Below are 27,519 nucleotides of genomic sequence, written 5' to 3' on the forward strand. Positions count from 1 at the left end.
AGGTCATCTCTAAAGGTAGTTTCCAGTGATAAGGCTCTTTTTTACAACATCAGTGAGGGGACAGTCCATTCAGTTAATAATTCAGATTATAAAAATAAATCGAATGGTAGTCTAGCACTTAGAAATAGTTTGACCAGATGACCGAATCTATTTTAATATTATATGATTATAAACATATATACTATTTTGAAAATACAAAATTAATTTTTTTTTTCCAGTAAAGAACTCTAGACTCCCAAGGACACATTAAGAAACCAGGAGGGTCTGCCAGCTTAAGAAATACACCTTCAATACACTAAAGTCTCTACTTGAACAATTTCAGAGCCTCTTTTTGAAAACATCAGTGAGGGGACAGTTCATTCAGCTTTTGAGGAAACTTCCCACACCGTCCTTTCCTAATTACTGACAAATACGGTGGGGCGTAAGAACCAAATATTTATCGAGTACCTTCTATTTTAACTCCTGTAAACCTGACAATGATTATGTGAGTTGGCTTATATAATTCTATTTTGTAGTTGTAATTGCATAGAGTGGTCTAGGGTACTGAATAAGTATGGAATGAAATCTGGTCTGTCTCACTCTAAGCCCTGGATTCCACTGTAACACAGTATCATTTCTAGCCTTCCCAAATGCCGTTTTCCTCTATCTATTTTCACATTTAAACTAAAATTTAGTAAACGAAATTCTGAACAGCTTCTCAAAAAATTTTAATAAAGTTCTGCTCGTGTGTAGAATGCCTCTAAGAGTATGTACTCCTCCCCGTCCCCGTTCTTCCCACACAGTGCTTTACTAGTGTCAATAAGAATGGCTTGTTATATTTTCCCTGGACTCCTGTACAGAAGCCCTGAATTCAAAGGCAAACATTTGAATGGAGCAAATGAGCATGAGCTGTTGGTTGAAGCAGTTTCAATTTTTTTTTTTTTTGGTTTTGTTTTGTGTATTTCTTTTTCTTCTATTTTTTTTTTTTTCCAGTTAAGCCCGAATCTCTGCCCTTTGTTACTTCAAAGCCCTTTAAAAAAAGAAGTCTGTAAAGGTGCAGTCAGAGCAGCAGCAGCAACAACTGTGTCAATGCTTTCTTGATAAAGGCTGTAAAAGAGGGGGTATTTTACTCATTCGTATGTGTTTCTTTTGACACTTTTTTTTTTCTTAGCAGAGATATTTTAAAATTTGTGTTAAGACACATACAGAGATAAAACAAGGCGAAGTACTCCTGATCCGGTACTTCAGGGAAGAGATTCAAAAGGAAACCCTGCGGGAGGTGGGAAGGCTGTGTTTTTGCTTCTGTCCCAGCAAATGACAGGCTAAGGTACGTCCCCGCCTCCTCCAGTCAGGTTTCTCTCACTCTCCTCCTCCCCCAGGTTCTGCAAGTAGCCGCGGGAATAGCCTCTTGGGCCACAGAAACAGATCATCAGAGATTAAAGAAAGTCAGGGAGCTTGAACACAGGCGTCCCATTTGGAAGTGTCCAAGGAGACCGCCAGAAGTGCGCAAGCCGGAGTCTGGGAGCGTTTCCTTCTGGCCGAAAGGGGGAGCCCCGCGTTCCCAGCCAGGAGCGACCCGGAGTCCCGAGCCCAGAGCCCTGCCAGCTCCAGTTTTGGCTCCAGTCGATTAGGAAGAGGAGGGAGGGGACAGAAAGCGCGAAGAGGGAGGGGACCAGAGCCGGAGGGGTCCCGACTCCAGCGCCGTGCTCACTAGAGAAACTTTCCCTCTCGTCCACGGAAGCTTTGCCCGGGCTCTGCTGGAGCGGAGATTGCCGGGCTTGGAGCACCCGGCAGCACTCCACGCCCCTGCCCGAAGCCTGGCCGACTGCATCCCTCAGTAAGGTACGGAGAGACCGCGATTTATCTGGGTCTTCCGGGGCTGCAAGCCCATCCTCCCACCAGGTAATGTGTAATCTCTTAGAAGCTGATATCCCGGGAGGTGGCGGGCCGTGGTCAGTTCCGGCCACTGGTGCCGGGGCAGGGGAGCGCAGGGCTGTGCGCTGCCGCCGCCGCCGCTGCCACCACCGGGCAGGTTGGAGAAATTAGGGCAGTGAAAGGGACAGGAAGTCGCCCAGGACGAGAAGAGGCTAAGACCTGTTGACGCTTGCTATGGTGGTGCTTGAGGCTGAAGGGGAGCTCGGGGGCGCAGCGGTCTTCGGGTTCCTGGAGCCTCCCCTAGCCTTTGTGGTAACTTTAGTTCTGGCGGCTGGGGCCGGTGGGCAGGAGCTGGGGCGGGGGGGGCGGGGGGGAGGCTGTGGGGCACCCGCGGATCCGTCCGGCTGAGGATGTGTGGACCAGACGGGGCAGAGCAGGGGAGTCATCACCGGGTCACGGCGAGGCGACCCAAGAGCGAAACTTCTTCCAGGCAACCTCCCTTTTGTTGCTTCGCGAGCGAGTGTGGACATGGGGGCGGGGAGGCGCGAATCTCTGAGGCCCGGCGGAGGATACTTGAAAGTCCAGGGGCTGCATCTAGGTGGTTACGCGCTGGCTGAGTGGGTCAAGCAGCTCCTCTTGACCAGAGCTGCGTCGGAGGGGCGCACAACGCGGCGGGGTGGTGAGACCCTGGGCTCTCGGCCCGCTGCCAAGCTTGCTTACAGGGGTCCCCTTCCCCGTGGCCTGACTCGCTGCACTGACCAGAACCCAGAGCGGTCGGTTCTCTGTGCTGCAGCTCCTGGGGCCGCCGCGCTGATTCCCCGTGTGCGGGAGGGAACTCTCCTCAGGCTGGCTTTCTTGGAATGTGTTTACGATATTGAATGGGACTTGAACAGGAAGCTGGACGCTGCAACTGAACTAGCTTGCCAGCGTAGAGTAAGGAAGACATAGCTGGTGTTGAGTGTGGCAGGGCATGATACCTTGGGCATGATAAAAAAAAACGTTGGGTAAATGCAGGCTGGTGATCAAGGTACCCCTCCCTGGGTCATAGCTATTTTTTCCTTACTGGGCTCGCCTTACTTTCACTTAGAGTCAGGCTTTTGAATGCACTATTTCAGTCTACACGTTTGACAAAGTAGAATGGAATCAGGAAAGATTTAATGCATTTATTTCGGGACTTGATTTTTTAAAATGTTGCACCAACCATGTGACAGTAAAGTTTTTGGGAAATGTTCTAGTTACGATGATTTCTAGGGTAATTTCTATGGAGACTATGATGCCGATGATTTTATGGGCAATCCATTAGGTGATGAAGGAAGGGAGATTATGAGGTACAGTGAATGTTAGGTAATAGGAAACAGAAAATTTGGAAACTTTTCAGGTCTGCAAATCGTGCCCTTTCTGTCAGTCTTTCCCTCCTTCCCCCACAAACCACGCAGTTTTGCTAGAAAACGCACCGATTGGGAAAGGACAGTGGCTGGCTATTAAAAGCGCTGTTGGAAACAGCGGACAGACTAAGGTACTGCCCGGCTGCATGATTAAAAGGTCTCCTTGAGCTGTCCAGGAGTGTTTTCCAAGTTTTTACGACTGACAAGGAAAGAAGAGAGGAACCTGGCCGGCAGCCAAACTAAGCTGAGTTTAGTAGCCAGGCTTGAAAGAGACGGGGGAAGTTGCAGAGGGTAATTGGAAAGGGGCTATTAGTTGTATTTGGGCTTAAACAAGGGGTTACTTTTGCATTGAGCATTTTTGGGTGACTCAGATTCAGTCTTCTTGGCAAAAAAAAAATAATAAATTAAGCACAGAGTGCAGTTGGATATGACTGGGGAGAGTGCAACAGTGCTCTAGAAGGGAAGTCAGATCCTTTCTTATCAGTGTTGCAGTGGAATAGCTGAGGGATTGATGCTGTTTGTGCTGATCATACTTTCTATGCTCACACTTTGTTGCTATTTGTCTCCTCAACTTAGACTAAGCTTGTTCTCAACTTCAATCCCTTGACCTTGACCTTACTTCTTTGTTTTCATAGCCAGTAAGAACTGAAGACTTGAGCTTTGAGCAGATGGTTTTCCACCTAAATTGAGTAATTCAATTAGGTATTCTCAAATGGCACGAATTTGGGTCATGGAATTAAAGTGGGAAACTTGTCCAGCATTGTCTTCCTTTGGTTTGTTTAAAGTGATCGTGATAAATAGATCTTGCTCTTTTACCTGATGGAGTAGAATTTGGGATGATCTCATTATTTTACACATTTATCCAAGAACTTAAGGTCCTGCAGCTTCCAAGTTCCAGATCAGCCAACTCAAAGTTTTATCTTTAATAATATCTTTAATACACACCCTTCTTTTATAAAATAAAATTGCTTATGTGTCATCTATTTACCCATTTTTCAGGGTGGGAGGTATATTATTGTGTTTGGGAGTTGAATGGTAAAAAACACTAATGTGGCACCTATTTCATTTGGATTGATGAATTTGAGATTGTGAGTATCAGCCTGCTCTCTGAGACTGGTTTTATGAATCATGCTTGGCAAAGTCTTTTCCCTGTCTATGATTTCAGTTTTTCCACTTGCAAAGTAAAGAAACTTTCCTTTACATAATTACTAGCCTACTGTGAGCATTAAGGAGATGAAATAATTTTACTAGGTTTTTAGACATAAAGGTTTTAGTGTTTCTGACTCAGTTAAGATTATGAACAAGACTAGCGTGAAAGGTAAGAATAAATATACCTAGAATACACATGTAATAGTGGCGTGTGTATTTAATTAGTAAAATGTTACTTTTACATATTAATCATAGCTTTAATTTAGTCACTAATTTTAAATTTTGAGAACATTGGATGAGATGTGTTATGATTAAGAATGAGTCATTTTCTGAAACAAAAAAGAACTATCACCCAAATTCTTTTATTTTTATTTCAGTTTATATTTATCTTTAAGGCAAGTTATTTTTAAAATCATCTCAACTTTGTTTTTATGACAAATTACTAAATAAATACATTTGCATAATTTAACTGTATTCTCAGAAATAACACTTGAGAAACTTAGGTATATTTATGATGTGCAAACACTTTCTTTTTCCAATGGCCAGTATAATTTCCTGAATATTTAGAGGATAGATTTAGGAGACATTCATTCATTGATTCAGAAATATTTTTTACGTGATGGTACCGGATACCATCAGCTTTGGATTAAATTTCAGAACTTCTCAACACTGTGATTTTGTGCATGTTATTTTACTTCTTGATCATTTTAGCAGAATGCCGCTTATTGTCTGTATTAATGAACTTGTTAATTCTTAATCCTCATAGAGTAATTATTAAATATTTAGTTAGTAATCGGCCATATCAAGTAGTAAAATATACTGTGTATTTTTATAGCTCACTATAGTGTGCTACACTCATGAAAGTTAACCCTTTTTCAGGTGCACAGGTCAGTTTATGAGAGAAAGAAAACAGAATAAGTATGGATAATTTGTTTAAAGGATAAGATCTTTTGGTGAAATGCTTAATCACAGTGTTTATTTTCAGATGCTGCATTTTCACTAATAGCGAAGCTCTAAAAAATAAGTTGCTGTTGTTAGGTGCCATCGAGTCGATTTCAACTCAGAGTGACCCCATATGACAGAATAGAACTGCCCCATAGAGTTTTCTAGGCTGTAATCTTTATGGGAGCAGGTGTTTCTCCCGAGGAGCCCCTGAGTGAGTTCTAACTACCAACTTCTTTCTGGTCAGCAGCTTAGCCGGTAACTGTTGCGCCACCAATTACACAATTGAAAAAAAACAAACCAAACCCATTGCTGGTGAGTCGATCGCAACTCCTAGCCACCCTACAGGACAGAGTAGAACTGACTGATGGGGTTTCCAAAGAGCCGTTCGTGGATTTGAACTGCCACCCTTTTGGTTAGCAGCTGAGCTCTTAACTACTGCGCCACCAGGGCTTCAGTTACACATAAGGCACTTTTTTTTTTTTTTTAATTGTCAAAGAACAAGTGGATGTTCTGGCATATATCGGAGTAATTTTAATGTTAATTATCCACGTTTTTTTGGGGGCTTCAAGTTTAAAATCTTTTAGAATCCTTGTATCATTTGCTTTATATTAGAGGATTTTTATTTAAATTTCACTTAGCAGAGTGCTTTGCTTGTGACTTTCATTCAGTAATATTGCAGTTTGTTTTCTAAAACTTCTAAAGAATAAAAAAAAAGTTATATTATTTAAATATTCTAATGAATTCGGAGATAGTTATGGGAGACAACTGCAGGGCTGCCATTAGTTCTGGTCCCAAAACATATTAGAGTCAGTTGGATCTAATAGTCTTGCTTTAACACGTTTAGAGATCAGGAACCTTAAGCTTGTTCCTATGGGAGCCTAAAATATATATTCAGATTGGAAGAGGAAAAACAGTATAAACTTTGAACAGGGAAATAATTTTGCTTCCAAACAGTGGGGATATGAAATTTAAATCAGGCCTTTATTTTTAAAAGGGATGGCTAAAATTCATGGTTCCAGAGTAAGGCTTAGACAGCAGGGCTTATACAATTTTCAGCCTCTGTTATTTGCTAGTGTTGTGTTTATTTTATGCTAAGAAAATATTTTCAGCCATTCTCAAGATTATTTTTCATCAGAAGACTGTTACTTGACTCCAATATTGTGAAGGAGAAAAAGCGCATTTGTTTTCATTGAAATGGTATCGTCTTTCAATTTTATCTGCTAAAGAATAGTTTTGGAAAAGCTGCTCCAACTTGCTCACTTAATATAATTGAGTTAAACCATTTGGCAATTGTGATTGCCCCTATACTTTATACTACATTGCAAAGGTTAATATGACTTTTTCAGAGTTTGAATAGCCTTGGATGTATTTTCTAGAGTGTACACAAGAAAGCACATCTAGGTAACATTTGCTTCCTTTATTTTGTTTGTTTTTTACTAACAGGATATAAATATACCTACATAATGTCATATTTATTGACTTCATCATATGCCTTTTGTAGAGGAGGTAATGAGGTTAAGAGCAAACCTTACAAACTTTCATGCCTTGCTTGTGTGTATGTGTGTATATTCTCTGATGTTTCCATATTTGTGCTAGATATATTTTTCACAAGGAATAGGGATCTCATGAATAATTTAAATTAATTGGTATTTCTGAGCCCAATTTTAACAATTAATTTAAAATTTTTCCCAAATAGCCATTGCTAGATAGCCTTGAAACCCTGGTGGTATAGTGGTTAAGAGCTACAGGTGCTAACCAAAAGGTCAGCAGTTCAAATTTACCAGGTGCTCCTTGGAAACCCTATGGGGTAGTTCTACTCTGTTCTGTAGGGTCGCTATGAGTTGGAATCGATATCCTTGACATTATTTTTTTAATTCTAAAGGAGTTTTCAAACTTTTATTTGTACCCGTTAAGGTAGAGAAAAATAGTTGTCAAGACCTGCTACCCACATTTTTGCTTACAGGCTCTGATGATCATTTACTCATGGAGGCCTTTTCTGCACTTAAGTAGAGCAAGGCAAACGTGCAATAAGCTGCTGTAAGGAGGTAAATTCATTGCTTAGAAGGTAGAAACTACTGCTAAGTTTGTAAGGTAACTTGAAGTGAGAATTGTGTGTAAATGTAGTGTTTTTGTGTAAAGATTTTCAGGTATTACAGTTGACCTGTCTTCTGAAACTTCAACCTCCAGCCCCCCAAGAATTTCAGAGATCTTAATAAATTTTGCCAGAGCTGCCAACAAAAACAAGATTGAATGATTTGAGTTCACTCTTTAGTCCACTGTCTTGTGGAAATGATGATATTCGTTTAAATGACCGAAACACGAAACACAGCCAACCAGCTGAGAGATTGGGAGATGAAAACCTATGGCATAAATAATCTACTAACTGTAACATTAAGGATTTGGCTGTATAATATTTTCGAACAGTTATACAACATTTCCTCCACTGATAATTTCATCCACGTGGTTTATTTAAATAGGTAATATTGATTTTAGAAAGCCTTTTAGTTTAAAAGGCAAAAGAACCAACTGTGCTATGGTGGCACAGTGGTTAAGAGCTACGGCTCCTAACTAAAAGGTCAGCGGTTCAAATCCACCAGGTGCTCCTTGGGAACCCTATGGGGCAGTTCTACTCTGTCCTATACAGTTGCTGTGAGTCAGAATTGACTAGACAGCAGTGGATTTTGGTGTTATGGTAGCAAACCTCAAAATTTTGGGTTATTAAAAGTTGATATAAAAAATAAACTTGGTTTTAGCTTCTCGTTTTAGCTCTTAGCTATTTAAGACCATCAAGAGGCTGCCATGTCTTAAAGTAAAATTGTAAGAGCAAATAAGTTCATTTATCCAGATTTCAACTTAGGTGAGTTAAAACGTAGGTTTTTAAGTGCTAATAAGAGTTTTATTTAAAAATACAGGGAAACCCTGGTGGCGTAGTGGTTAAGTGATATGGCTGTTAACCAATAGGTCGGCAGTTCAAATCTGCCAGGCGCTCCTTGGAAACTCTGTGGGGCAGTTCTGCTCTGTCCCATAGGGTCTCTATGAGTCGGAATCGACTTGATGGCATTGGTTTGGGAGTACTTTTTAAAGTATTTTTATAGGTAAAACTGCATGTTATTGTCTGTAACTGTTTCATTTGTGTTCGACTTAGAGGGACTTGATAGTAACATGGAATTTTGGCTGTTTGCTGAACTCTCCTACTATGCCCTTGACAATGTGACTATTATAATCATAAAAAATGTTCTCCAACACAAATGCTGATCATCACTGCTAGTACTCATAAATAGAGAAAGCTCGGCTTGCTGTAAGGAACAATTGAATGACTGAATTACTTTCAAAGCCATTTATCTCTATGTTGCATGTAGTAATTGAATGTATTTAAAAAGTGGACGCTGATTATGCAGTGTAGTATAGATGAGTTGATGAATTTCTTTTTTGTTCAAGCCAACGTGAAATAGAATTTTCTGTTACTTATAACAGAAAATATCCTAATTAAAGAGTTATTAAGTAGTGTATTAATTTTGTTAATAAACATCTTAGAAATAATTTAAATTATTAAAGAAAGTTTATAGACTACTTGGATTTTATAAACTTTGGACATTTTGGACATGGGTAATGCTATTGCTGTATAATAACATTTTATTGCTCAAATCACCATACTTTTTTATGCTCTTTAAAAACAGAAAGTAGATTAATCATTTTATTAAGTAAATTTATCTGAGATGAATTAATTCTACATATATCTGAGAAATACACTATTCAATAAAATAAAATAATTTGAAATATAAATTTATAATCTAATCAATTCAAGAAATTAGCTCACTGTTTATTTGGCTATATGGTGTCTTTAATGTATTGGAAACATTAACAACCCAGTACCTATTCTGAGTAATTCGAAGCTTGTAGCCTGATGTTGGAGCCCTGGTGGTGAAGTGGTTAAGAGCTTGGCTGCTAACCCAAAGGTCAGTAGTTCAAATCCACCTGCAGCTCCTTGGAAACCTGATGGAGCAGTTCTACTCTGTTCAGTAGAGTTGCTATGAGTTGGAACTGATTCAACGGCACTTAACAGTAACAACAATGGTCTGATGTTGATACTAACTTAAAACTTTAAATATAAAAGATCAAGCTGAGAGAAGTAAAATTAAAGAAAACTGTGAAATGCAGTTCTATTCAGAGATATAAAAAAAAGTAAACAGTAAATAGTAAGAACTAGTTTTATAAAACAGTAGTCACAGGAATCATTAGCAATTTAATTATTTCCTGCCACCATGTTCTTGAGGTAGCTTTTTAAATTACTCATCATTATGCATATTGGTTTCTGTGATGCATTTGTATCAAACAAAATATGGAGCCCTGCTGGTGCAGCAGTTAAGACCTTGGCTGCTAACCAAATGGTCAGCAGTTTGAATCCTCCAGCTGCTCCATGGAAACCCTATGGGGCAGTTCTACTCTGTACTGTAGGGTCACTATTAGTTGGAATTTAGTCGACGGCAATGGGTTTTTGTGTCAAAGTATAGAAGTCCCTGGCTGGCTCAGACAGTTACAGGCTTGGCTATTAACTGAAAGGTTAGTGAGTTGAACCCACTCAGAGGTATCTCAGAAGGAAGGCCTGGAGATCTGCTTGCAAAAGGTCACAGCCATGAAAACCTATGGAGTTTACTGTGCAACACATGGGGTCACCATGAGTTGAAATTCATTGGACGGATGGCAACTAATTTTTTGTAATCAAATTATGGAGATACAAGTGACCATCCTCTTATTTGGATCCTTGGTGCAGTGGTTAAGAGCTTGGCTGCTAACCAAAAGGTTGGCAGTTTGAATCCACCAGCGGCTCCTTGGAAACCCTATGGGGTAGTTCTACTCTGTCCTATAGGGTCACTTTGAGTTGGAATCAATTCAAAGGCAATGGGTTTGAGGGTTTTTTTTTTTGGTCCTCTTACTCTAAAAATGGTAAAAGTTACTCACAGTTGACAACCAACAAAAGTAGGAGTGAAATATATTTTAGGGTATGAATACTCTCCTTAACTGAAATAGTTAACCAAGTGCTTTAAGCAGAAGATGGAGGCAAACAAAACTGGGAATAATTTAACAAGGTCAGAGGATAGGCATGTATGACAATGGACAGGTTTTCTGGGAATCAGGGGTGGGAGAAATAGAAAGCTAGGTTATGTAGGAAGTGCAGATGAAGTGCAATTGTTGAAACAGGAAAAAGTTACAGGTGTTAAAAACCTATGGGAAAGCAGAGCGGCAGTGGAGTCATTGGTCAAGAAAGAGAAAGGCTAATGTATCAGACCTGGTATCTGTGTGGATGACTGAAAGTATGGAGATAGTTTGAAGAGAGACATAGACCACCAGTAACTTGAATCTCAAAGGAAAGTGAAAGAGACATCAGAGGGCAGTTATTGATTGAGACATCTAAAGTAAAAAGACCTCCTACATTACTAAAATTGAGATGCTGATAGGTTTTTTTTTTTTTTTTTTGCATAAGAATGAAATAAACATGCCTGAGATGCTTCCTCTGTGAGATCATGACCTTCATTCATAGCCACAAAAAAGTAACCACACAGGGAAAACTGGGCAAGAGAGGCCAGAGAATACAAAGTGCTGGAATTCTCAGGGGATTATTGTTCTTTTGGAAGCTGTAGTTCAGGGAATGTCCTGGGGCATCTCTTTGCCTTTACAGAGTAGCAGTGCCCTCCTGGTGACCTTTTCCTGGTTTAAAAGGGAGCCACATTCTTGTGGGTTTCTGAATTGAATAAATGCGTCTTGGTATGGAAATGATTATAAATGGACCCTGCTTATCTACTTTGGAAATCTTAGCTGAAAAGATGACAAATCACCTCACAGCAGGTATAAAATGAAGAAAGGGTAAGTTTTCAGATAATTGAAAAGTGAAAGTAATTTTTTTCTTCTTAAATTATTTATCTTATTTAGGCACCTCAATGCCCTAAACTTAGACATCCTTCGTGGCATCTGCACCATTTCCTTAAACTATTTTCTTATACCTGTGTATCCACACCAAAAAGTTCTTTTGAGCAGGAAAATAATGATAGCAAAAATAGCATTTATAGAATGGTACTGTGTTCTAAAGGAGCCCTGATGGCTTAACGGTTAAGTACTTGGCTGCTAACCAAAAGCTTGGTTCGACCCCAGAACCCATCTGGTGACGCCATGGGAGATAATGTAAAAATTGTTGTTGTTGTTAGGAGCCCTGGAGCTGACTTTTAACTCATAGTGACCCCACGTGACAGAGTAGAACTGCCCCATTAGGTTTTCTGGAGTGTAATCTTTATGAACAAATCTATCTTGGAAGAAGTACAGCCAGAATGCTCCTTAGAAGCAGGATGGCAAGACTTTGTCACGTACTTTGGACATGTTATCAAGAAGAACCAGTCCCTGGAGAAGAACATCATGCTTGGCAAAGTAGAGGGTCAACAAAAAAGAGAGGGGCCCTCAAGGAGATGGATTGGCACAATGGCTGCAACAGTGGACTCAAGTATAACAACGATTGTGGGGATGGCACAGAACTAGACAGTGTTTCATTCTGTTGTACATACCAAAAAAACCAAACCCAGTGCTGTCAAGTCTATTCCGACTCATAGTGACCCTATAGGACAGAGTAGAACTGCCCCATAGAGTTTTCAAGGAGCGCCTGGTGGATTTGAACTGCCGACCCTTTGGTTAGCAACCATAGCACTTAACCACTACACCACCAGGGTTTCCGTTGTACATCCAGTTGCTATGAATTGGGACCAACTCAAACCCTGGTGGCATAGTGGCTAAGTGCTACGCCTGCTAACCTAAAGGTCGGCAGTTCAAATCTGCCAGGTGCTCCTTGGAAACTCCATGGGGCAGTTCTACTCTGTCCTATAGGGTCGCTAGGAGTTGGAACTTGACGGCCACGGGTTTTTTACGGGCTATGGCACCTAACAACAACAATCTTTATTGGAGCAGATACCCAGGTCTTTTTCTTGTGGAATGGGTGAGTGGTTTGGAACTGCCGACCTTTCAGTTAGGAGCCAATTGCTTAACCACCGAGTCACCAGGGTTCTTTCAGTAAGATTACAGCCAAGAAAACCTAGGGGGCCATTCTACTCTGTCACATGGGATGGCTATAAGTCCAAATTGACTCGAAGGCACTGGCCCCTAACAACAACAATAACAACTATGTTCTAAGCATTGCACTAAATGTTTTATCTGTATTATCTCACTGACTACTTCCCAATGAAGTAATAACCAATTTATAAATTAAGAAGTTGTCTAAGGCTCCACAGCCTGCAAACAGTGAAACCAGGGCAGGAAGTAGGACTGGAAGTAATGCCTCTTAACCATCGTACTAACTGAGGAAGTGTGCAGTGGAGTGCCAGCAGTCCCCCTGGAGAATCAGGTTAGGTTTGGTACTTCTTTTTACTAGTTCAGGTGTGACATCTTTGAATAAGCTGAACATCTAACTCCTGAATGATGCTTAATTCCCTCTTGTTTGCCCTTATGATGGCAAGATGAGCTGCTCATCTCCTGCTTGCAGACATAGCAGTTTGGAACTCCCTTGTGACAAAATATGTGTTCGTTTTTACCCTATTTAGTTAAATAAAGCATAAACATTGATCCATCAACTGAAATCCCCATTGCTGTAGAATCGATTCTGATTCATAGTGATCCTATAGAACAGAGTAGAACTGCCCCATAGGGTTTCCAAGGAGTGGCTGGTGGATTCAAACTGCTGACCTTTTGGTTAGCAGCCGAGCTTTTAACCACTGTGCCACCAGGGCACCATCAACTAAATTATGTCTGCATATTTCTTTCACTTTTGCCTCATTCGATTTGTCAGGAGGGTTACAGTGTTAAGTGAGGAAATCTGACTTTTTTTCCAGTCTAATTTTTCCCTGATTTTGTCAAAATGATAAGGTTTGGGTAAGTAAAGCCTAAGATAAATGAAATCACTAATAGTAGTTGTTTCAATCACATGACATATACTTTTCTCTTAAGTATTCAACAGCATTTTATTTTACTGAGAATGGACTAGATAACTTCAAAAGAATTGTTCAGCCCTGAACTTCTAGTTTTAAATAGTTTTTTTTAATTAAAATATTTTACTTGATCAAAACATCAAATTCAAAGTGTTCCTAATGTATAGTATTTGATTTCATCTTTTTTTGTGAAGTAAACTGCTAGACATTTTATCTCTTGTGGTATTTGTAGCTAGGACATTATAAGAAGGTCTCCTGGATTCTTTGAGTTATAGGTAGGGGATTTGACACTAACCTTTAGAAAACATGTCTCCATAGAAGAGAGGAAAGAGTGGAGAGAGTGTTTCCACCATGCAGGAAAACTTAGAGTTAAGAAAGTATATGGTACAGCCACAAAACTAGAAGACTAAAAATAGAGCTATAACTAGAGTGGAAGGGAAGGGGGACAAGAATTGCTGGAAATGATCAAGTGAGGCAGAGACCAAATCTTGTAGGAATTTGTAAGCCAGAGTTTGTGCTTCATTCTAAGAGTAGTTGGACTCCTCTGAAAGATAATAACGGGCTTGGTGACTAGGTGTCATCTGGATTTTAGAGAAATCTGAGTAAGATGCCCATGCAACTGTTAAGAAGTTGAGGCACGAGAAGGTGGTAGCTTAGTTTAGAGCAATGGCAATGTGAGTGATAGAAAAATCAGTTAATCCCAGTTGTATTTAGGAGAAAAAAAACTATACATTTTAATGATTTGTCAGTAGTTTTGGAAGGTAGGCAGGAGGATGATGTGAATGTTGCTTCTAAGATTTCTAGCTTTGGCAACTGGCCGTTTGTACCAGTCATTAGTAGTAAACACAGTAGAAGCTGAATTATTAAGGGAAAATAATGATTTCGACTTGGAGCTCAATTTGATGTCCCTGTAAATCATCCTGACTTAGATGTCCAGAGGCATTGGTTATGAAGAAGTATGGAGCTAAGGAGTCTGACCTAGTGTGTGTGTGTGTGTGTGTGTGTGTGTGTATGTGCACGTGCACACGTGTTTAAGTTTTCAGGTTTCAGGTTACAAATACGAATTTTTATCTTATAGAGAGTAACTAAAACAAAGCTTTTATAGTGAGAAGAGAGTCTATGAGATGTCCCAGAGTAACACTAATATTTCTTCCAGGATAGAAAAAGCAAAGCCTGCAAATAACACTGAGAAGGAATGACCAATCGAAGAAAAAGAAAAACCAGTGATCAACAGTTCTAGATAGATAGTATACCAGCCAACCAACCAACCCATTGCTATCTAGTCAATTCTGACTCCTAACAACCCTATAGGACAGTAGAACAGCCCCATACGGTTTCCAAGGCTGTAATCTTCACAGAAACAGATTTCCGTATCCTTCTCCTGTGCCCCATAGGGTTTCCAAGGAGTGACTGGTGGATTTGAACTGCTGACCTTTATGGTTAGCAACTGAGCTCTTTACCACTGAGCTACCAGGGCTCTGTAAATAGTATAGAGATATCAAAAAAAAAAAAAATTGAAAAGTGTCTGGTTTGCTTGATATGAAGGTCATTGTTGACTGTGGTGAGACCAATTTTGATGGAATTATGTGTGTGGTGAGTTGTGGAGTAGAGTATCTGAGGCAGCAGCTGAAGATTCTTTCATGGTATGCAAATCTGTGTGTGGAAGGGGGAAGATAGTATGAAATCTGAAATATACTTGGGTTACACTACAGGGAGGGTTGCTTTAAGGTGGGAGAAACTTCATTACGTTTAAAGGAGGTTTGACGAATAAAATGGCTCTAAGGGACAGACAAGTATATGTGCAATTAAATCATCCTGGATACTGTGGCGAACTGAAGAATCCATACCTTCCAAATGAGCAGTCACTTCTCAGTTCCATCCAACTCTAGATATGTGAGAACGTGGACTGTTTTCTTATCTGTCACTTTGTGGGGAATAAAAACAAGTGCAGACTAGGGTATATATATGTAGCATATCAAAATTCGAAACAATATTGAAGACCCAGTTGAGATTGGTGACTTTGCACTTACAGTATTGAGATTTTTTTTTTTTCCTCCTGTAAAAATCTGCTTGGATATAGGTCAGCATAAGGAAGGCAGTTGATTTTTTTTTTTCCCAGATGGATTCAATGGATGGCTAATGGAGTAAGGAAGTTTAAGCCATATGCTAAAAGATGTTTTAAACAATGGGCCATGCACCGGAAGAGTGAGGGAACAGATTGATAGGGAATAAGAAAAGCATAAAGTAATGGAGAGTGCTCTATGCATTGTAGGAGGATGTGGTCAGAAGAGTTGATGTCAGAGAGATAGTAGTTCTAAGTGATAAAACTAATGGCTCATTTGACTGAAGAAGAAAGGAGAAAAAGATGATTGGATGGATATGAAGAGATGAGGAGCTGAGAAGGCAGTATTTTGGATGAATGTTCCACATGGGTTTTGGAAGTCAGTCCTAATTGACATTTTTTCAATTAAGTAATAAATGTAGACAGTTATAGTGACAGTAATGGCAGTAGATATCCCAAAGATGGTTAAGTTTGGGAGCAGGGAGGGAATGCATCTTTGGAATGATCTCATAATTCTCAAAAATTCCCTCAACAGCTTTCCTAAATGGCTTCCTGGGTTGTAAACATGGGCATGTGGAAGGCAGAGCAGAAAGGAACACAGCGGACATGGCATCCTGATCACACTGACTAATGAGCATCTACTTTAAGGACTCCCACAAATACACTGGGTTCATTTTGGGAAGGGACCCAGACTTTTTATTACACTGGTGAATCTATGCATAAAAAAAAAAAAAAAATTATAGAGGATATTTTTGTTTCATTTGTGTGATATGAGCCTACTTTTATATACTATGAACTACTAAATTATTACTTTATATTTTTGACTATTTGATACCTCAAACACGTATTCAACAATCCTCATTATAGTTCTTCAGTTATTAGTATAAGGCATTACATCGTACTGGACAGAGCCTGAGCTATGGCTTCTGTGACATACGATATGGAGACAAGATTTGCCATCTACAAGCTCTGTTTTCTTGGGCCTGCAAATGAATCACACACCAGTTCCCTTCCTTAACTTGTAAAATGGGACAGACTTTAACTCCATGCAGGGATATGGAGGAGATTAACAACATAAATATTGTACTTAGCACATGGCTGGCATTTTGTAGATGGTCAGTAAATGGTAGCTAGTTGGAAACCCTGGTGGCATAGTGGTTAAGTGCAACAGCTGCTAACCAAGGGGTCGGCAGTTCGAATCCACCAGGCGCTCCTTGGAAACTCTATGGGGCAGTTCTACTCTGTCCTATAGGATCGCTATGAGTTGGAATTGACTCAACAGCACTGGGTTTGGTTTTGGCTTTTTGTTAGTGTTATTATCTAGTTAAAATATAATTTTTGTACTGTTACATTTGAACTTCATAGTAAAATCATATGCTTTTTCATTCTGATTGCCAAATAGGCTGTTTTATGAAAATGAGTTTTTCTGAACTATACGTACAAGTGGAAGAACTTCAACATAGCATGCCATTTACAACTTATAAAAGATAAAAAATTAGGGAAGCACAGAATGAGATTCTGTTTTTGACTATTCCCATCAAAAAGTTGTTTTTTCAGAAAAAAAAAAAACACCCACAAATTTAAACCATTGTGTAATTTTAACTGAGATGCATGTTCTGATATTAGAAGTTCAATTTTTAACAAATGAAATGTGGTAGAAGGAAATTTGTAATATAGAATACTAGTATGAGACAATTTAAGAAACTTTTAATCTTAAAATCATGTGGGGGAAAACTGCTGCTGACTTTTTTTTAGTATATGTGCATCAGTACTTTTTTCTCAATTGTATGATTAACGCGTGCTGTTGAAACAAGTTTAACAATACTGTCCACTTTGATGATATTTCTCTTTGTTTTTTAATCATCATTGCGTTCATGTGCCACACACTGGTTTTTGATTTGTCTTTCTTCACTTAATATGCACTGATGTACATCAACTGATTTAGGTGTATGTACTTGGCGCAAAAAGTTTGCTCTCAACTGCTAACCTGTATGTTGGTGGTTCAAACTCATCCAGTAGCTCCGCATAAGAAAATCCTGGTGATCTGCTTCTATAAAGGTTACAACCAAGAACCTTATGGAGCTACTCATAGGGCTGCCATGAGTCAGAAAAGACTAGACAGCAGTGGGTTTGGTTTTTGATACTGGTTTGGGTCAGGAAGAACTTCAGGAGAGAAATTCTGTAAATCTGATATCATAATTTAAAATTCATGTTACTATTAAAGATAAATCTGGAATGCTGTGGAGTGCTAACATCTAAATAAATAATCAAAGATAAATAAGTCATTTGGCACCGGTTTTTGTGGAATTATGAAATAGGCAGTTTTTCTCTAGTAGCTGTTCTGTTTAAAGGAGCCCTGGTGGTGCAGTGGTTAAAACACTTGGCTGCTAACCCAAAGGTCATGGTTTGAATCCACCAGCAGCCCCCTGGGAGAAAGATGTGGCAGTCTGTTTCCCTAAAGATTTACAGCCTTAGAAACCCTGTGGGGCTGTTCTACACTGTCCTGTAGGGTCATTATGCGTTCGAATCGACCTGATGGCAGTGGGTTTGGTTTTTTTGTTTTTTGGTTAGATGTCTGACTGAGCTTGGAGGAGGTACGAGTGCATTATAAACTGGGTGTCATGAGTGCCAGCCTGTGCCCCTCTGCTTTGTCTCTTACTCAGCACCCCAAGGACTTACTTCATTTTTGCAATCCATAGAGCTGGGTTCATTATTAGTGGTGTTATTGTGTTGTTGTTAGGTGCTATTCAGTCAGTTCCGACTCATAGGTACCCTGTGTACCACAAAACGAAACACTGCCCAGTCCTGTGCCGTCCTTGCAATCGTTGTTATGCTTCAGTCCGCTGTTGCAACCACTGCGTCAGTCCGTCTCATTGAGGGTCTTCCTCTTTTCTGCTGACCCTGTACTTTAGCAAGCATAATGCCCTTCTCCAGGGATTGATCCCTCCTGACAACATGTCCAAAGTTTGTAAGACTCAGTCTCCCCATCCTTGCTTCTAAGGAGCACTTTTAGTAGAAGCCTAAAATCTCAATCCTTTAGGTCATTCTATCCTGGATGCCCGTATTACACATCCACATGTGCCTGGATTCAACCAAGTTTGGGTTTGGAAAGAGGTTGTGGCCTTGAAGCCTTTTGCTTACATCTGCACAGGCATTCAAGGAACTTGGACCTCAGGGATGGAATCTATTTTTCATGCTTGGACTTTAAAATGCATCATTTCCATGAAGGGCTAAGAGCAAGCTGCATTTTGTCTTGTAAATTTGCATAGGAAAATCATTATCACAGAAAATTCTTTTAGAAACTAAGCCCTCCTAGTATTAAAATTAAAACTTTGCAAACATCAGGCTTTACCCATTTTTTTCCTAATATTTTAAAAAGAAATCCCCCCTCTTCTGTAAAAATCTGAAAAACAAATAAATGTGTGAAGAAAAAAGAAAACAAATCCACAAAGCAGAAATGTGCTTGAGCCTTATTTTACTTTTATTTATGTAACCCCTTTATATCTTATGTACCGGATGTTTGCAAGAAAAGATGAAATGAAGTCTGCAGTGTGTGGAATGTTCTAGAAGACCCAAGATGACTTCTTGAAGACCTACTCAGATGCAGATCAGCCTGGACCCTAACTATATATTCCCATATTGTGTAGCCTTGTTCCTGGCTCTATTGCTTATTAGCCAAAGGATCTTGGATATTTATTTAGCTTCTCTGGAATTTGTTTCCTTAAATATAAAATGGGTTAAGTCTTGAATTGGTACTTGCATGCATTAGCGAGAGGTTTAAAGGTGATAATCTTCATTGGTGCCAGTAAATTTTCATGTAGCTTTTTCTTGTGTGCCCTTCTTCTGACCGCAAGGTTATTATAGAATGTCACAACATCAGATTTCCTTGTTCTACCTCTCATCAAATCACCATGGAGCTTCAGAGAATCAATATAGTTAACATTTCTATCATTACGTTGTTGTTTTTGAAATTGTTTCTTTCCACAGTTTGAGCCCAGCAGTGTTTTACTCTTTCAATCTTGCACTGTGGGAGATTTCACATCACGGGCAGTCTCTATGTTAGGAGGAATTCACTTACGTCATCTTCACATTCCAAGCCTGTGTAAGAAAGATGCTTCTCACAATGCTTGATTATTAAATTGTGATGTTCTATTACTGAACATTTTTGTAGAAAACTAAATGACTATGGATCAGTGATACTGTAGAAGAATATCCTGTAGCTCGTCTGTAGTTTGAGACATTGGATAAAATAATTTCTAAGGTCCATCCTGAGGTTAGTGTTCTAGTCATCTAGTGCTGCCATAACAAAAATACCGCACGTGGATGGCTTTAACAAAGAGAAATTTATTCTGTCACAGTCTAATAGGTTACAAGTCCAAATTCAATTCAGGGCATCAGCTCAAGGGGAAGGCTTTCTCTCTCTGTTGGCTCTGGAGGAAGGTCCTTGTCCTCAGTCTTTCCATGGTTGAGGAGCTTCTCAGGTGCAGGAACCCCAGGTCCAAAGGATGCACTCTGCTCCCAATGCTTCTTTCTTGGTAGTATAAAGTCCCCATTCTCTGCTCGTTTCCCTTTCCTTTTATCTCTTGGTGGTACAGGCCACACCCAGGGAAACTCCCTTTTGGATTAGGGAGGTGACCTGAGTAATGCTTTTAACTATAGGCGGAGATTATGATTTATAACACATAGGAAAATCACAAAATGGAGGACAACTACACATGGCCTAACCAAGTTGACACATATTTTTTTGGGACACAATTCAATCCATTACAGGTAGCAATTTAAATTTTAAATGGGGTGTTCTGGTCCCTGGAATAATATTTTTAAAATAAAGGTGAGCAATAATTGTGTTCTGAGTGGATTAAAGCTACTGGGGTTTCCACATTTGCTTATGCAGACCTTCATTTATTGAACTAACTTTTAAAATGTATGTTTATTTGCCAGGTGCTGTGCTAGACTCTTCCAAAGTATCCTTCATGGCAGAGAAGCATAGACTCAAACAGTTAATCTGCCTTCTGCAAGTGCAGTATCTTTGAAGCCTTAAATTTGTTTGACCCAGGCCTTCTACTTCATAAAGCTTGTTTTAAAGTAAAACTAATGTTACATTATTACAATGAGGCAATGCCAGTCTTCCATGAATGAAATACAAGATATTAATCCCATGGTTTCCTTTAATCCTTGGCTTGATGTCACATTTTTCTAAATACATGTACCTGAGTCTGTTAGGGGAGCCCTGGTGACACAGCGGTTAAGAACTTGGTCAGGGTACTATGGCTGTGGGCTATGGGGAGCCATTCAAGATTTTTAAGTAGAATTAGAGTGGATAAAGAGGAGGGAGGGAAAATGATAAAATGTGCATTTATGAAACCTCACTCTGGCAGCACTGAGCAAGATGGAATGAAAAGGTAGGAAATTAAAGAAATGGAGACAATCTTCTAACTTGAACACTCCCAGAGGCCACGTTTCAGTCACTGGCTGTGAAGTGAACAATAACATCCTTGAAGAATGTGCTCCTTAGAACAATCAACTATAGGAAACCAAAAGGACATTTGCTGAAAACCAAAGACGAGAAGACAGGGAGGGACAGGGAAACTGAACTAATGGAAATGGGGAACCCAGGGGGGATATGGGGAGAGTGCTGACATACTGTGGAGATTGCAGCCAATGTCATGAAACAATTTGTATAAGAATCATTGATTGGAAAATTAATTTGCTATGTAAACTTTTACCTAACACACAATAAAATGTTAAATTTTATTAATTTATTTTATTGTTAATTTGTATAATTTTATGGGTTTTTATTATTAAAATTGCAGCACTCATTTCTGCGTATTAGATCACATTTTGCAGTGTTCCGGATCCTGTATTATGTTACTTGCCTGCTCTAAACCTTTCAATGGCACCCGTTTCACGTAAAGGAGAAATAATTACCTCATGAGTCCCACATGATCTGGCCTCTGGATCCCTTTCTGGCCGCATCGCTCACTACTCACCCACTTGCTGCTGCACCGTAACCATACTAACTTTGCTTTTATTGGTTGCTCTGCCTTGAATGCCCTCCCCTAGTTGTCCTTATGATTCACCCCCTCCCTTCCTTCTTCTCTTGCCTCACAAGTCACCTTCTCAGGGAGGCCCACCCTTAACACCATATTTAAATTCACAACGAGGCAGTGCTTCCCACCCCCTCCTGTTTTAATGTTCTCAGTGGTATTCATCACCTAATATACTATAAACCAAAATATGATGTAATTATTTATTTCCTTGCATTTTTTCCACATTAGAATGGAGGCCTCAGGGATCGCTGTGCAATTTGTTCATTTCTAAGGGCACAGAACCTATAATAGTGCCTGGCTAAGTAGGCATTCAGATATTGGAAGAGTGATGAAGAAATAAGAAATTCAAGTTCTGATTTCCTTAGAAAAGAATGTCTCATCCAAAATGCTTATACTGAAATATTGCTTTCAGTTTCATCAGAACCCATTGGAAAGAGCTATTTGAAAGATGCAAATGTTAGATAATGGAATGGAACAGAGCCACACTTGTACATTGACCCTTAGCCTGTTATCTGAGAGCCAGTATGTGGCAGAGTCAGTGTTTATCTTAGAGACATTAGCAGAGTACAACACAAACTCTGCTTCAAAACCTACATGGCCTTGCACAATCTGGCCTCTGCCGTCTCTCTACCTCATCTCTTTCCTCATGAATGAATGACATGATTTTTCACAAACTGCTTATTTTGCAACTATTTAAGGTTATACATATGTACAAATCTAGGTGAAGACTTTTGGCTTACGAACACAAATCTTCTTAGATTGAATTAGAATATTCTGGATCTAAAAGAAAAATGTGCTTTTACAAAATATTCTAGAAGCAAAATGCAGTTCACACAAGATAGTCAAATAATATCTGATGTTTCAATTAGTGATTTTAGGAGCAAATCCTAAGAAGTGGTGATAAATGAAGAGAAATATGTTTAACATAATGTAATAGTAACCTGTTTTGCATGTTTTTGTTTCTTAGAATAACTCCACAGGTTTTTTTTTTTTTTTCCCACATGTTTTGAATTACTCATTTTAAGTTTTTTTTTCCATATTCGAATGCAACCTGTTAAGTGTTTATGTGTTGAAAAATGTTACTTGCTAATAGGGTATGAGAAATGAGTAAACATTTTGATATATTAGTTGGTGCCGTATAAATGGATAACTCTCCTTGGAAAGTTGAGGAGGACATACACTTTATTTATAATATACCTGATCATATGACATAAGTGTACATGGTTTTATAGAGTGTATATATTTATAATATATTTTAAAACATGCTGTTAAGTATATTAGTAGGTTCATGTTATTCTTTTTCATTTCAGTTTTTCGTTATTCATTTTTTTACATTATGGGAAGGTAATCTATCTTTAGCATCTGCGTAAATTTCACTTGGATATTTACTGTAAATTGCCCTAATCGATGAGAATCGATGAGTGAGGGAACTTTATGACACCTGCCTAATTTCAGTTGGATGAAATAACTGATTTTTTTCTAATTCATTTTTGTCCCATGAAATATGTTAATAAATGAGAAAAATAAATCATAATCTAGCAAAGTGCAGTTATTCCTGCTCAGAATTAAAGAAAGCAGAATGGAGAAATTTCAAATTATTTCTTTAATTGTTCATTAAATATTGCTATATAACGCTACTTTAATGAATGAGAGTAACTCTCATAAAAGTTGTAAAACATTTATGGAATTCATTTCAGAGGTGCTATAACCTTTTTTGCAACTATTAGATGAATTTCTAAGTTTCTAAAAATACCCTAAATGGCATCCACTGACTAGATTGCAGTGGTATAAAACAGCCAATAAAATGTCCGGTGGTAACAAAGGTGTGCTGATGATATTTAATTGTTCTTTTCTTTCAGTAAACTCTATGGAAATTTAGCTCAATATGTTGTTTAATTTATGGGTGAAAATTTGTTTTCTAAAAAGTTTTTAATCTATGAAATAAACCCTGTAGGGTTCCTTTAACTTTTATTCACAAACATCATTAAAGTTGCTGTTGTAACTTTCAAACAGTTTATATCTCATATAAAGCAATATATTTGTGTTAAATGTTAACAGGCTAAAGCAGAATCTTTGCATTTTGCTTTTGGGAAAATTCAGTCTTTGCCCACACAAAAAGTTATTACATGCAGATAAATTCCCGTTTAAAAAAAAAAAAAAAAAGATTCAAACACTAAAGTTGCAGAGAAGAGAGTAAAATATTATTGCTTATGTTCGTACTCCGCTGACAACCAGGTATCTCAGGGATAAAAACCAACTGTTGAGAGTTTAGTGTGCATCAATTCAGCAAATATTCTATTTACAAACATATGCCTTGTTGTTAAAAAATAAGAAAATGGGATCATAATGTATGTTTCTTTTACTTGGGTGGGAAGAGATCAACTTACTTTGGGATTAAAGATATTTCGCTTGTACAGCCCGAGGTCACTCTTTATTGTTTGGACAAATTTATCTGAGTAGTTACCGCTGCTGACTTATGTGAGAGTTTTCCAGTTGTTCTAGCATTTTCTTGGCACAGCAACTCTTACTGGGAAGCAGGTCCACAAGAGTGTAAAATAGTTGTGTAAAAGGCATTTCATTCATTAACAAGCCAGAAATGTAGTTTTAAAATATGTTATTTTTTTCTCTTACAGATGTTTGCCAAGTTTGCCCACAACCTTTTTCATAAGTTTGTGTTCATTACTATGGTATGACTCTATACTACATTTCTCATCTTAGCCATACAGTAAATGTTCAGCCTGTAGAGTTACCTTAGATTTCTCTTTAATTGATTCTGATTTGTTCTTTTCTCCTCTACCCTCTCACTTGATCTTTTCTACCTTTCTTATCTTTTCCTGTCTTTGACTCTACCATTTGGAGCATGTTTGATATCTCAACTTGGGCAATATTGACATTTTGGATGAGGTAACTTTTATTGTGAGGGATTGTCCAGTGCATTGTAGGATATTTAACAGCATCCCTTGCCGCTACGCACTGGGTGCCAGCACCAGGACCCCTGTTGTGACAACCAAAAATATCTCTAGACATTGCCAGATGTCCCGTGGGGAGTAGAACCACACAGTTGGTGCCATATGTTTCTGTCAGGGGTGAGGGTGGGACAAAACCACTCTGGCTGAGAACCACGATTTAGTAGAATTTGGTGGTATATATTTTGCAGGGATAGGTAATGATCCCTGAAAGATAAAGTAGTTTTTACTTGCTTTGAAATTAATATAAACCACATTCTAGATATCAATATTATATTTATTACCAATATTGATTAAAGTATTAGATGTGATTCTCTATAAACATGAGAGGAAGTAAAAATTATTAAAATTTAATATTCTAATAGCATTCTTTGGTAATGTGCATGTTTTGAAGTGCCATTAAAAATGTGGTAAGTACAACAGTGTTTAACCTCACTCCATACAGGTACAATTGACTCGAACAATCTTAGCAGTGTGTATGCATTTGCTACTTAGAAAAAAAAAAAAAGTTGAAGACATTTGCTGATGAAAAAGGTCTCTACAACTTAAGAAAAATTCTCTTAAATATCTGTATGAATACAAGTAGCCTGAAATCAGACCTTCTCTCCTATAAGTCTTGACACAAGTTCACTTAGCACTTTAACTCTTTGTTAATTAAAAAAAAAAAAAAAACACATTTGGGTTACTGTAATGCAATATATAAACATTTTCTGAGGAGGTGTTAAAAAACAAAACAAAACAAAACAAAACAAAAACAACCTTTCAGAACAGACTTTACAGTATTATAAAGTCCAACTATGTATGGGTTTTTTTTCATACAAAGCCTCTCAACATTTATCCTCTAATATGTGCATATAATTGTTAATTTAAGTGAAAATAAGCTAAAATTTTAATATACTATTTAAACTTTGAAAAACTCATTTAAGGTGTTTTAATTAAAATATATATATATCTTATGTACTATCTAGGGATTATTTTCAGGCACATTTATTTTTGTGCCTTAAAATTTTTGTGCTCCTCCCATAAAAAAAGAACGAAAGAAAAACTGACCTTCATAATGAAATTTAAACTGACCTTCATAATGAAATTTAGACAACATCAAACAATGTTTCCTGTATTTTTAGACTTACTGTTCTTATTTCCGCCCTTAATAAATATATGTTTAATGAATTTCCTGTTGACTTTAAAAGAAATTTGTACTATAGGCTATTTTAAAAGAATCACCTATTTCAAGCTTTTCCCAAACCTGTAGTTAAATCACTTCCTTTACAAAACAATACTCTAGTTTTTCTTAAAGTTAAAATTTTAATGTGAAATTAAAGCATTGCATTAACTGTATTAGTTTGTTTTACTGTTTTTAGTACACTAACCTTTAAGTCTGTAATACCTGATTCTGCTTTTATACTTTCAGTTCTTAACTACCTAATCCATTTTCAAAAGATTTGAAAATGCCAAATACAGTAGAAGGTTGAAATGTTTTCTTTGTTTTCAAACAATATAAACCGCTTTATAGATGTTAATATCACGTTTAATACTAATACTGGTTAAAATCGTAGACTTGATTCTCCATAAACTTGAGATCAAATAAAATGATTAAAGTTAATATTCTGATAAAAATACCTATGCTGCTAAGTTTAGTGGATATTAAACTCTAACTGTGTATATAGTGTCATGCTAAAAATCTTGTCCACATTTAAGTCTTTCTTGTATTACTGGCAATATTGAGTGCCACATATAGAGTTTTTAATATTTTTATTCAAATAAACCTTTAAAAAAACTTAGATATATTAAAAAAATTTTTTTTTTTTATATTTAAAGTGGAAATGCCATTTCATGGTCATATACTTTTTTTGTTCAACACATGTAAAGATAAATGGCAAAGTAAAAAGAGTTACAGAGTGAAAATTTACTCAAGAATCACTTAAAATCATCTACTGTATCACCTACCACATTTTGGGAAACATTGAGGGAGAGAATTTGTGCATCACAAAAAGTGCCCTTTGATTTGCAGATGCTTCGAGTTATGCGTAGAAATCTTCCAGAACGTTATCAAAATTTCTTTTGCTTCATTGTTTTTTGAAATTTTGTATACAGTGATCTCCATACAATATCAACCATAGAAGAATATAATTTGGTATAATATATCCGTATCTTTGAACTCATTTTTGGCGGTTGACATTGGCTATTAGGTAATGTTGCAAAGGAAATAACACTATGGGCTCTTCATTTTGCTCTATTGTTAAAGCATAAACTTGAGTAATAAATACCTTAGAGGAAGGAGGAGCGTTGAAATGGATTCTGGTTTGTTTAAGCCTAGATTTCCTTAGTGAATGACATTAAGAACAGTTTATAATGTGTGCCATGGTAGTTAATTATAATCCAAATTTCTAGCTATTCTTTTCCAGGCATTTCTTTAGCTATTTCTAAGTTTCTCACAATACTTTGCTATTTTTCCCTACCTTTGTTATTTCAGCTGTTTCATGAAGGTTTATTTTGGAAATGTATATTGACTAAAGTTTCTTGTGTTACCCTTACTTAGCTCTTTGTAGTAAAGGTCATATTTATTTAAAATCATAGACTTTATGGCTGAGAGGTATATTAGAGCCAGCCAATTTCCATTGCCACTACTTCTCTGACCCTAGTTTTGGCTTTCAATACCTCTAGCTTGTGTGGTTGATATTCTTTCTTAACTTTCCTTTCAGGCTTTTGCATTTTTCACTCTAGTTCATTGCAACTCTGATCAGGTTTCACCCTTGCCCAAAAGCCTTCAGAATCTTACCTTTTGCCAAAAACAAGAAACCAAGACCATTATCTCTACATTCTATTCCTTCTATCATCTGTTCTTGTCCTTATAAATTCCTTTTACTTCTCTACGCTGCAAAACTAGACAGTCATTGTATCCTTAAGAGATTTTGCCTTTGCTTTTGCTGTTGGCACTTCTTGTTCATTGACTCTTCCTGAAAACCAATATACATTCATTTTCTGTTAATATCTACAGTCCTTTTCAGGTTCAGCTCACATTTTGCCTCTCACCTTAAGCTTTCTCGGGTTCTCCTTTAACCTTGCCACCCTACAAACAGGATATAACATCTTTCCTCTCCCTGAATCCCCATCACATTTCTATATATTTTTTAACAGCTAGTTTGC

The 27,519-nt window shown here is 38.0% G+C and overlaps 1 protein-coding gene across 7 annotated transcripts in view; it reads left to right on the forward strand.

The window, feature by feature from the left end:
• The first annotated feature begins 1,334 nt into the window (after positions 1-1,334).
• GULP1 (GULP PTB domain containing engulfment adaptor 1) overlaps positions 1,335-27,519 on the forward strand; it is a 319,288-nt gene continuing 293,103 nt past the window's right edge. For 2 of the 7 annotated variants that reach the window (XM_049887639.1, XM_049887638.1), the window contains exon 1: positions 1,335-1,881. The gene's annotated coding sequence lies outside the window, so the exon portion shown is untranslated. The other 5 variants (XM_049887637.1, XM_049887636.1, XM_049887642.1 and 2 more) reach the window with 3 other exon arrangements.

The sequence above is a fragment of the Elephas maximus genome, chromosome 6, assembly GCF_024166365.1.
Source record: "Elephas maximus indicus isolate mEleMax1 chromosome 6, mEleMax1 primary haplotype, whole genome shotgun sequence".
In the NCBI taxonomy this organism is placed as follows: domain Eukaryota; kingdom Metazoa; phylum Chordata; class Mammalia; order Proboscidea; family Elephantidae; genus Elephas; species Elephas maximus.